This window comes from Equus asinus, chromosome 12, assembly GCF_041296235.1.
Source record: "Equus asinus isolate D_3611 breed Donkey chromosome 12, EquAss-T2T_v2, whole genome shotgun sequence".
NCBI lineage: Eukaryota > Metazoa > Chordata > Mammalia > Perissodactyla > Equidae > Equus > Equus asinus.
This window is the reverse complement of record NC_091801.1, coordinates 12,686,599-12,698,405: the sequence shown is the minus strand read 5'-3', so window position 1 is coordinate 12,698,405 and position 11,807 is coordinate 12,686,599.

The following is an 11,807-nucleotide window of genomic DNA, read 5'->3' as shown; positions in this document are numbered from 1 at the left end:
ACACACATAGGCTCAAAGTAAAGGGACAGAAGATATTCTATGCAGATGGAAACCAGAAGAGATCAGGGTTAGCTACACTGATATCAGACAAAAACAGACTTTAAGTCAAAAACTGTAACAACAGACAAAGAAGGTTATTATATAATGATAAAGGAGTGAATTTGACATAATAATTGTAAATAAATATGCACCCAACATCAGAACACCTAAATATATTAACCAAATAGTAACGTATCTGAAGAGACAAATAGATATTCAAGAATAGTAGGAAACTTCAATACCCTACTTTCAACGATGGATAGATCATCCAGACAGAAAATCAATAAGGAAACGTTGGATTTGAACCATACTTTAAACCAAACGAACCTAACAGACATATCCAGAACGTTCTATCCAACAGCAGCAGAATACGCACTCTTCTCAAGTGTACAATAACCATTCTCCAGGGTAGATACTATGATAGGTCACAAAATAAGTCTTAGCAAATTTAAGAATAATGAAATAACACCACAATGGTATAAAACTAGAAATTAATAATAGGAGGAAAACTGAAAAATTCCCAAATATGTGGAAATTAAACAAACACACTCCTGAACAACCAATGGATCAAAGAAGAAATCAAAAGAGAAATAAAAATATCTTTAAACAAACGAAAAAGGAAACACCGCATACCAAACCTTATGGGATACAGTAAAAGCAATTCTAAGAGGGAAGTTTATAGTGATAAATGCCTACATTAAGAAAAAAGAAAGACCTCAAACAGTCTAATTTTACATTTCAAGGGACTAGAAGAACAAACTAAGGCCAAAGTTAGCAAAAAGAAGGAAATAACAAAGATCACAGCAGAAATAAACAAAGTAGAGACCAGAAGAAAATCGAAAAGATCAATGAAATTATGAGCTGTTTTTTGAAAAGACAAACAAAATTGACAAACCTTTAGCGAGACTAAGAAAAAAGAGAGAAGACAAATAAATAAAATCAGAAAGATGAAATATTACAACTGACATCACAGAAATACAAAGGATCATAAGAAACTACTATGAACAATTATACACTAAGAAATTGGAAAAACAAGAAAAATGTATAAATTCCTAGAAACATGCAACCTACCAAGACTGAATTATGAAGAAATAGAAAATCTGAACAGACCAATAATAAGGAGATTGAGTCAGTAATCAAAAATCTCCCAAGGAATAAAATCCCAGGACCGGATGGATTCCCTGGTGAATTCTACTAAACATTTAAAAAAGAATTAATGTCAAATCTCGAACTCTATGAAAAAATTGAAGAGGAGGGAACACTCCCAAACACATTTTATGAGGCTGGCATTACCCTGATACTAAAGCCAGAAAAGGACACTGCAAGAAAAAAACTACAGGCCAATGTTCTAGATGAACATAGATGTAAAAATTCTCAACAAAATATTAGCAAACCCAATTCAACATCACATTAAAAGGATCATACACCATGCTCAAGTAGGATTCATCCCTGGGATGCAAGGATGTTTCAACATATGCAAATTAATAAATGTGATACACTGTATTAATAGGATGACAGATAAAAATCATATGATCATCTCGATGCAGAAAAAGCACTTGACAATATATAACAATTTTCACGATTAAAAAACATCAATAAACTGGGTATGGAAGGAACGTACCTCAACATAATAAAGGCCATATACAACAAACCCGCAATTAACATCATACTCAATGGTGCAAGGTTAAAGGTTGAAAGCTTTTTCTCTAAGATCAGGAACAAGACGAGGGTGCCCACTCTCCCCGCTCCTACTCAATATAGTACTGGAAGTCCTAACTAGAGCAATCAGGTAGGAAAAAAGGAATAAAGGGCACCCAAATTGGAAAGGAAGAAGTAAAATTATCTTTTTTTTGCCGACGATATGGCCATATATATAGAAAGTCCTAAAGACTCCACCAAAAAACTGTTAGAACTAATCGATGAACTCAAGAAAGTTACAGGATACAAAGTCAACATACAGAAATCAGTTGCGTTTCTATACACTAACAACAAAATATCTGGAAAAGAAACAAAGAAAACAATCCCATTCACAACAGCATCAAAAACAATAAAATACTTAGGAGTGAGGAACTGAACAGACATTTTCCCAAAGAAGACGTACAAATGGCCAACAGGTACATGAAATGATGCTCGACATCACTAATCATTAGGGAATTGCAAAGCAAAGACAACGAGATATCACCCTGCATTGTACGAACGGCTGTTATCAAAAGACAAGAGGTAAGTGTTGGCGAAGATGTGGAGAAAAGGGAACCCTTGTGCACTGTTGGTGGGAATATAAAATAGGTACAGCCACCATGGAAAACAGAATGGAGTTTCCTCAAAGAATTAAAAATAGAAGTACCATATGTTCTGGCAATCCCATTTCTGGGAATATATGCAAAAGAAGGGAAAACAGGATCTCAAAGAGATGTCTGCACTCCCATGTTCACTGAAGCATCATTCACAATCGCCGAGATATGGAAACAATGTAAGGTCCATCTATAGATAAATGGATAAAGAAATTCTGATATATATAAAATGGAATATTATTCAGCCATAACAAAGAAGGAAATCCTGCCATGTCCATTATTTCATGCTAAGTGAAATAGGTCAGACAGGGAAAGACAAACACTGTGTGGTATCACTTGTATCTAAAAAAGCTGAACTTGTTGAAACAATGATAGTTACCAGGGCCTGGGGAGGGGTGGGGAAATGGGGAGATGTTGGTCAAAGGGTAGAAACTTCCCCCTATAAGATGAGTAAGTTCTGGGATCTAATGTACAGCATGGTGATTACAGTTAATACTACTGTGTTATATACTTGAAAGTTGCTAAGAGAGTAGATCTTAAATGTTCTCACCACGGAAAAGAAATGTTAATTATGCGACGTGATGGAGGTGTTAACTAACCCTATTGCGATAATCATTTCACAGTACACGTGTATCAAATCATCGCATTTTACACCTTGAATTTATACGATGTTCTATGTCAATTATATCTCAATAATGCTAGAGAAAATCAAATTAAAAAAAGTATGCTTATTTTCCTCCATTATTAGGCTCTGCGCACTATGGGCCTGGCAGCTAGGAGAAGAGGTGGGGGCAGGTCCTGAGGAGGCTCCCTGATGGATCCTTTCACAGTGGAGGATATGCTAGTTGTTAATAGGGAGGGTTGGGCCATCTCTACAGGCTCTAAAACTTCAAAGGAGTCAAGGGAGCCACAATCTTTGGAGTCATCCACCCAGATGTCTCCCTCCCATGTGTCAGGGTCTCAAGTTTTCCCAGTTGGGGCCCTGACCTTGGCTGTATAACAGAACTGCTTCAGACAATTGTTCAAATGTCTTTGAAGCTGGTCTCTTTTAAATTCTGACTTTCATCTTAGGCTTTTCCTGCTATTCCACTGCCGGAGAGAAGACCATCTTTGTCAGTTACCAAAGAGGCACTCTGGCATTCAGTCTCAGTTTTCATTTGCTTGTTAACTGCCCAAACTTTGCATTACCCCTCTGTAGGGGATGGTATGCACTGAATTGTTTCCCCCTTCCCCCCCCAATTCATATGTTGTAACCCCAACCCTCAGCATCTGGAGCTGGGACCTTTAGGAGATAATTCGGTTTAGATGAGGTCATGAGAGTGGGCCCCTCATGAAGTATTTAGTGCCTTGTAAGAAGAGGAAGCGATCTCTCTGTCACTCTGTGAGCACACAGAGAAGAGGTCAGTTGCTTGCAAGCCACGAGAGGAGGCCTCAGAATGAAATCTACCTTGCCAGCACCTTGATCTTGGACTTCACAGATTCCAAAACTGTGAGAAATAAATTTGTTGTTTTAGCCACTCAGTCCCCAGGATTTTGTTACGGCAGCCCAAGCAGACTAAGACAGAGGTCAATACAGCTTATTAACTAATACAGCCAACTCCATTGTCCTTGTATTCATTGTCCCCCATATTTTTCAAAGGCTTGAATGACAGTACTTACTGGCCAAGGTAGTCTCCAATGGAGCATTCTTCCAAATCACCACTCATGAAAGTTTTAGTAACTGGGCCACGTAACACCTGTGGAAGGACCTATCCATACCCCACATGCCACCTGGCACAGGGTCTTCACTGTCACGGAGACACTGAGTGATTGGATCTCAAAACCCCATCTTATCACTTTCTTATTTACTTATTTCTTTCAAGGGAAGATTCGCCCTGAGCTAACGTCTGTTGCCAATCTTCCTCTTTTTTTTTTTCCTCCCCAAAGCACACCCCCCCCCCCACCGCCCCCCAGTGCATGGTTGTATATCCTAGTTTTTGTAAGCCCTTCTAGTTCTTCTATATGAGCCACAGCATGGCAACTGACAGACGGGTGGTGTGGTTCCATGACCGGGAAGGGAACTGGGGCAGCTGAAGTGGTGAGAATGCTGAACTTTAACCACTAGGCCATCAGGGCTGGCTCATCATCTTCTTCTTGACCACACCCAGTGCCAACTGTTGATTTGGGTCATCGAGGAAGCAGACACTGGAGTTAGGAGGGCAATAGGTTTGTTGGGGGAAGGATGTGTGTAATGTTTGTGAAAGATAAAGAGGAGGATCTGGCTGGGGAAACCAAACCAGGATGCAGACTGGAAACCTGTGAAGGGAAAGAGGGGTGAAAGCAGATTTGGGCAGAGACAGCGTGAGACTGAGATGCAGATCTGACAAAGTCTCACTCACCTAATGGGAAGATGGAGAGCAAGGATCGCCTATTAGAGCAGCCCCACATGGGGCAGAAACGGCAGGCTCCCACCATGCTCAGTTACTGGCTGGGGCTGCTTCAGACAAGTGTGGCTTTTTTAAAGCATCTTTGACAAGCTTGACCCTACAAAAGAATGACGAAAGGATTTGAAAACGTTATCACGTGAAAAACCGGTGAGAGAGATGTTTTCCTGAAAGAAACATGTTCTCAAAAAATCTGGAAATATCTGGAGAAAGGACTAGGACTTATTCTATGTGTCTCCAGAAGGCAGAACTAGAAAAAAAGATGGATAATGTGTATGATTCCTACGGCACCCGTAACAAAGTATCACAAACTGGATGGCTTAAAATAACGGCTATTTCTTCTCTCGCAGTTCTGGAGCTAGAAGCCGAAGATCAGGCGTCAGCAGGACTGCGCTCCCTCCAAAGGCCCCAGGGAGGAATCCTCTCTTGCCTCGTCCAGGTTCTGGTGGTTCCCAGCAATCCTTGGTGCTCCTTGGCTTGTAGATGCATCGCTCCATCGTTACATGGTGTTCTGCCCCCATGTGTCTGTGTCTCTGCGTCTTCTCCAATTCTTAGAAGGCCATCACTCATATTGAATTAAGGTCCACTCTACTCCAGCACGACCTCACCTTAACTAATTGCATCTTCTAAGACTCTGTCTCCCACTAGGGTCACATCCTGAGGTACTGGGAGTTAGGACTTCAACATATCCTTTTGGTGGACACAATTCAAGCCATAACCGATATCACGGAGGCACATTTATTTGGAAGAACATATTTGTTGTCCTAATATTTATTCAAAAGTGCAATAATTTTCTCTCTGAGTTAGGTTAATTCTCATCAGTGAAGGTGATTATGGGTGATCACTTAAAGGCATTGAGAAATACTTAACTCATTGGTTAGGTTATTGGACTAGAAAACATTTTTAAATAGAAATATTTAATATTTTTATATTTAAATACTTTTAAATAGAAAATATTTTTAAATTCCTTTCCAGCTAGTCAACAGGCAATAAGCTGATGAACTGAGTAAAATTACATCACACTAAATATTTCACTACCATTGCCACCTAGAAACTTCAATTCACATCTCCACTCACTGACTAGACAGTCACGTGTTGCTTAACCACTAGGATATGTTCTGAGAACTGCGTCATTGGCGACTTTGTCATTGTGTGAACATCAGAGTGTACTTACATAAGCCTAGATGGTATAGCCTACTACACACCTAGGTGATTCGGTACTAATCTTTCAGCATCACCGTCATATATGCAGTCTGTTGTTGATGGAAACATGGTTATGTGGCATGTGACTACAAGCTACCATACTTAGTGCTATGGGGGAACACAAACATATCTTTCCCAAATTTGCTCTCCTCCTCACGCTTTGGTGAAAGTCATCACTCTCCACTCAGTTGTCCAAGCGAAAAATATGGAGGTCATTCTAAGCATAAGCATATTGACTTAGAGCTGGGATCTTGGAGTCAGTCAGACTCAGGTTTAAATTCCAGTTCCATCACCTTTAAGCTGGGATTTTGGGCAAGTTGATTATAATTGAATTTGTCCACTTTCTCATACTTCATTTCAGGCCATCAACAACCTTTGTCTTTATTAGTGAAAGCCTCCTAATTCTGTTTAATTGAGGTACAATATTCAATAAATTACAAATATTTACAGTGTGCAATTTAATGAATTTTAAAATACATATACATCTGTGAAACCAAGATCATTAAGAACACATCCATTAACTCCAAAAGTTTGTTCATGCCCCTTCCCACAACCCCATATCCTCAGGCAAACAGCTGACTTTTGTCACATAACTAAGTTTGTGTTTTCTAGAATTTTATGTAAATAAAACCATATAGTATGTATTCTTTTTTTGTCTGGATAATTTCATTCAGCAGAAAAGAAATTTACCAATGTTGTTAGAAGTATCAGTAGTTTGTTCCTTTTTTATTGCTGAGTAGTATTCCATCGCATGGATATAGCAAAGTTTGGCTACCCATTCACTATTGATGGACATTTAGGATGTTTCTAGTTTGGGAATTTTACAAACTTGATACAAATGTTTGTGTACAAATCTCTGGTGGACATATGCTTTCTTTTCTCTTGGGTAAATCTCTAGGAGGGAAGTGGTTCATTTGTATAGCAGGTACATGTTTAACTTTTCAAGAAGCTGCCCAACTATTTTCCAAAGTGGTTATGCCATTCTACCTGGCTATCAGCAGTGTGGGAAAGTTCCCGTTGCTTCACATCCTCGCCAAAACTCGTTCTGGTTGGTGTTGTGGGTCTAAGATTCATTTTGGGTTGATTTTTGTATATGACACGAGGCAGTATTTCTATTTTGCAGGATGCTTTTCAAACGCTCTAGTACCATTTGTTGAATAGATTCTTTGCCCCTAGAAATGCCTTGGCATCTGTTGTGAAAATCCAGTCCCTTTTTATAGACTCTCTTCTATTCCATTGATGTACATGTCTATCTTTATGCCAATACTTTACAATAAATTCAAGTCATTATCATCCTTTGTCTGGATTACCGATAAAGCCTCTTGTTTTTTGTTTCCCCCCCTCCAGTTTTGCGACCCTTCAACACTCTCTCCAGACTACAGCCTAGGTAACTTTTCTTAAGTGCAAATCTGATTCCATTAGTCTCTATTGCCCATGAGATAAAATCAAAACTCTGTAACCTGGTCTTTTCTCTTCTAGCTCTAGTTTAATTTCTTGACTTATTTTTACCACTCCCTCATCCAAATTCCATGTTCCAAACACACATGTTCTCTCTCATCCTGGGCTTTTGCACTTGCTGTGTGCCCTAATCTTTGCTCTCCCACTGTTGGAAACCCTTATCACTTCCCCTAGAATTTTCCTGGACTTCCTTAGACACCTTTGATTGTTCCTACCTTGATGCTCACTCTGTGATTACCCCATCACACCAAGTGTCACACTATTTCAATTACCCATTTGTCTTACCTGCCAGATATAACCTCCTTGAGACCCGGCAGGTATTCAATATTTGAATGAGTATAAAGATGAATGAGACAGGTCCTTGTTCTTCAGAAGCTCCCAACAGAGTGGCACGCAGACCAGTAAACTACATATCGTGTAACTCCCCACCCCATACCTCCAATGCTTTCTAATTCTGTTGTTTCAGCTGGCTCTTTATCATGGTGCCTTTTCTTTTTTTTTTTTAGAATGTGATAACCTTTGTGTACTGGTCCCTGTATTGAAATAAATCATGTATAGGGATAATTTGGGACCTAGAAAGAGAATAGCTTCCTCCAGAGAGGACTTTCATCTGCTTGTGGTCACCTCCTGAGGACACTACCAATCAGGGACCTCACCTTAATCGAAGTCCAAAGCTTAACATTCCCCAAACCACTCCAGGGCATAAATCGGAACCAGGGCTGCTTCCTTGGTGACCCTTACTCTGGGGATGGAGCTCTACTGGGTTCTGGCTTTAACTTAGTTTAGATGGATGGGATGTTGGCGCAGTGGCTCAGGTTCCTTGTTTTCAGCATATCCTCAGCTTTGTTTCTGGGCAACCTTCCCTGTGATATTGCCCACACAGTGGCTTAGTTGCATAATTTCCTCCCAGTTGATCAATGCCCTGAGGACAAAAGGAATTTTGAGTGCTAGGCTCTTCTCTGCTTACTGGAAACTCTAGGACCAATTTCAATTTTCGCCTGACTCACAAGACCCTACATCATTTGGCCTTTGGCTTCTGCTCCCCTACTGGCTCACTCCCCCAACCGGCCACATCATCCTCCAGGCTGACTTTCATACAGTCCTGTCGTAGGCCTTCTGGACTTGTGACCTTTCTACCGCCTAGAACCCACCTACAAAGTTTCTAACTTTCAAGTCATGATAGTACTTTTTGCAAACTCGTTTCTGTGACTATCAGAAACTGCCACTTATCTACACCTCTTTGGGTTTACCACTTTTAATATTGTATCATTTTCCTATTTCTTATCTATTACATAGGTACTTTGAAGATAGATGCTTTCTCTTATCTGCCATCTTTGACACAGGAGAGGTACTAAGTAATGCTTAATGTCCTTTTTTAATCTTACTGATTGTTTGGCGTACCTTTATGATCTTCAGGTTCCTCAGATGCATTTAGTTTAAAACAATTATACTCTTAATTTGTTGACTACATTCAAGAGAAGCAATTTACCTCAGAGATAAGGCAAGGATATGAGAAACGCCCGTTTGTTTTTTTTTTTTTAAATAAAAGCAAGCAAAACCAATGAGGAATGGTTAATGATTTACTTCGTAATTTTTTCACTCGCTGGGACAAGAAGGGTAAGGTGTTGTACTTTAACGTTTCACACAGATGGTAGTTTAGATGCATGTTTCAAAACTGCCAGAGCCTGAACAAGTTTTTTTTAAAAAGCTAGGTTTACAAAAATACAAGTACAATCAAGTTAATTCAACAAACATTTATTAAAAGCTTATATGATAGGTATTATGTGCTATGTGCTGGGACACAAACACAACAGAGACACTGTCCCTATTGTTAAGGAGTCCAAGATAGAAGACTGGTAGGGAGTGGGGAGTCAAGGAGGACAAAGGTAACTTTATAACTACATTTGAACTGGACTTTTCAGGTAGAAAAGTAGATGATGAACATTCTAGGAACAGGGAAGAACATTAGCAAAGTACAGGTAGTCTTGTTTTGCTACTACTTATAGAACGAGGTGTGTGAACAGCTGACGAGTAGCCTGGGAAAACCAGGACCAGGCAATGAAAGGCTGTAATGGAGAGAAGGGAGACATTTCAGAGATGTTTTAAAGATAGGTTCAAGAGCACTTGATGGCAAATGTCAGAGGACTAGTAAATAGTGTTAGATTCTTCCTTTGGATAACTAGGTTGGATAGGAATGCAATTAATTATGACAGGAATGGTAAGAGAAACATGCTTTTTGCGGGGGGAGGGATGAGAGTGGAGATTATAAAAAGTTTCTAACATTAAATTGGACACCTTTTTTGCAGGACACAGCCATCCATATTAGGTTCTCGTCTGATGACACATATCTCCCCACATTAGGTCCTTTGAAGGCCAACCACATATATGAGAAGATATTTTCTCCTTCAGTTTCTTATTTCAACTTTCCTTATTAAAATATTTGTATACTCCACTGAACTGTAAAGGGCACAAAGTTTTCTCACAAATTTTGCCTTAAGCAAACATGTAAAAGAAATCTCATAAGCAATTTAAGATTTATTGACAGCGGTTCCCAACAAGACAAAGAACCACTGAGGTCTTGGATCATATCATCCAAGCACAGAAAATCCTTAGCCGTTGTCATTTGACCCTTCAAATTGGTTCATGTTTAATTTTGCTGTGTGTTATACTAGTGTGAAAAGTACTAAGGACTACAGGGAGGACTTCCACAGAATCACTTATCCACAGTAGCTTAAACAGGTGGAGAAAAGTCACACCTTCTATGAGAGGTAGAAATTATGTTAAGAATTACAATGAAGAGAGAGAGTGTCATCAAAGTACAAAGGAAGATGGATCTTGCATTTACCTAACCAGCTACTAATCTAGTTGTTTAGGACTGCAGAAACACCTTGTTGAGATAAGATAGTTTTATATGGTAGTGTGGCTGCCACAATGCCACGAGTAAGGTGCTCGTGGAGCAAGCAGAACCCCTGTGAAAAGAAAACTTAGAGTACCAGCAGAGCATACTGAATTTCTTCTTGTTAGGAATAACTGAGATGTGACGGCCCCTTCCTTCTTCTTCTCATTTCCTTCTCTCTTCTCATAGCTTCAGGAGTCACTCACTCAAGAGAGTTAGTTGATCTGTCTGTACACTCAGGACAGCATCGGGATGTCCTTATTCTTTACTCTATGTCCTTAGTATGGTACAACTTGAAGTTCAGCAACACCAGACTCATGTAACTCTAAGCAAGTTGCCTGGGTCTCAATTTCCATCTTTTCTGAAAATGCCCAGTGTTTAACCAGGACTTATTTAATTAAAGCATGAAGAACCACTATACTACATCAGGCTGCCCTACCAAGTAAAGATGATCTGTTAAACAAATAAGCAGACAGCTTTAGTGAAGATCTGTTGCATTCACTTTGAAAATGGACACGGTACTGTTTCCGGAACTCTTTAAAGATGACAGTCTTTTGTAAAGAGGAACTACTATGTAACTTTTTACATTGTTATAAACTACAAAGAGGCTTAATATCTGTCCAATTTAGTATTCGAGTCTACAGGAAAAAATCAATGACAACTGCTTTATTAAAAGTTACTGAATTCCATAAACACACAATGTGATTTATATTCAACTAACAAATTTTATACATGTATTTAAAAATATATAATAGATTTATCTGTCTTAACATTTATATTCTATTTAAAAAAGCAGTAGCTTTACATATTTTACAACTTGAATTTATAAAATATATACATCCACCCTATTCAAATTCTCAAGCACAAGCTTCCATTCCTATTAATAAAACACAATTTTCATTTCTAAATATTGAGAGAAAAATGGACCAACTAAAAACAATAAATCCATTTCGACTTAAACATGCACTTAATTATTGGCTACTAGATAATTAATAGTCTATTCAAATAATTATTTTACCTCAAGCCTGACAATCAATTTGCATATGTGTAAACAATCTGTGGTTAACTATGAAGAGACTTGCATTTTCATGGTATCTGATACGATCTACCAAATTCCTTACTAGTCTTGTTTCCCACTTTAAAATCAGACAGGCAAGAGTAGTCAATCTTTCTATGTGCCAGAAAATCTGACAAGTGATGTCACACCTAACAAGCGAAAGTCCAGTAAGTTTTGAAATCACGCTTTTGCCTTTGAGAAAACAGCTTAGCACTATGGTAGGAACAAACTTTTCTCAAAACCCTGACAGTGTATGTACCAAGAAACAGAAGAAGTGTTTCTCCTTTTCCCAGTCAACTGCATTCAACTTGCTTAAGATATCCCGGCTTCTATTCAGCATTCCTTTCACATACTCAAAATGGCTTCAGATATTATATTTTTTATCAACAAAAAATTTTTCATGAAAGAAGATATTTACGTATCATTCTGGAGATTTATTC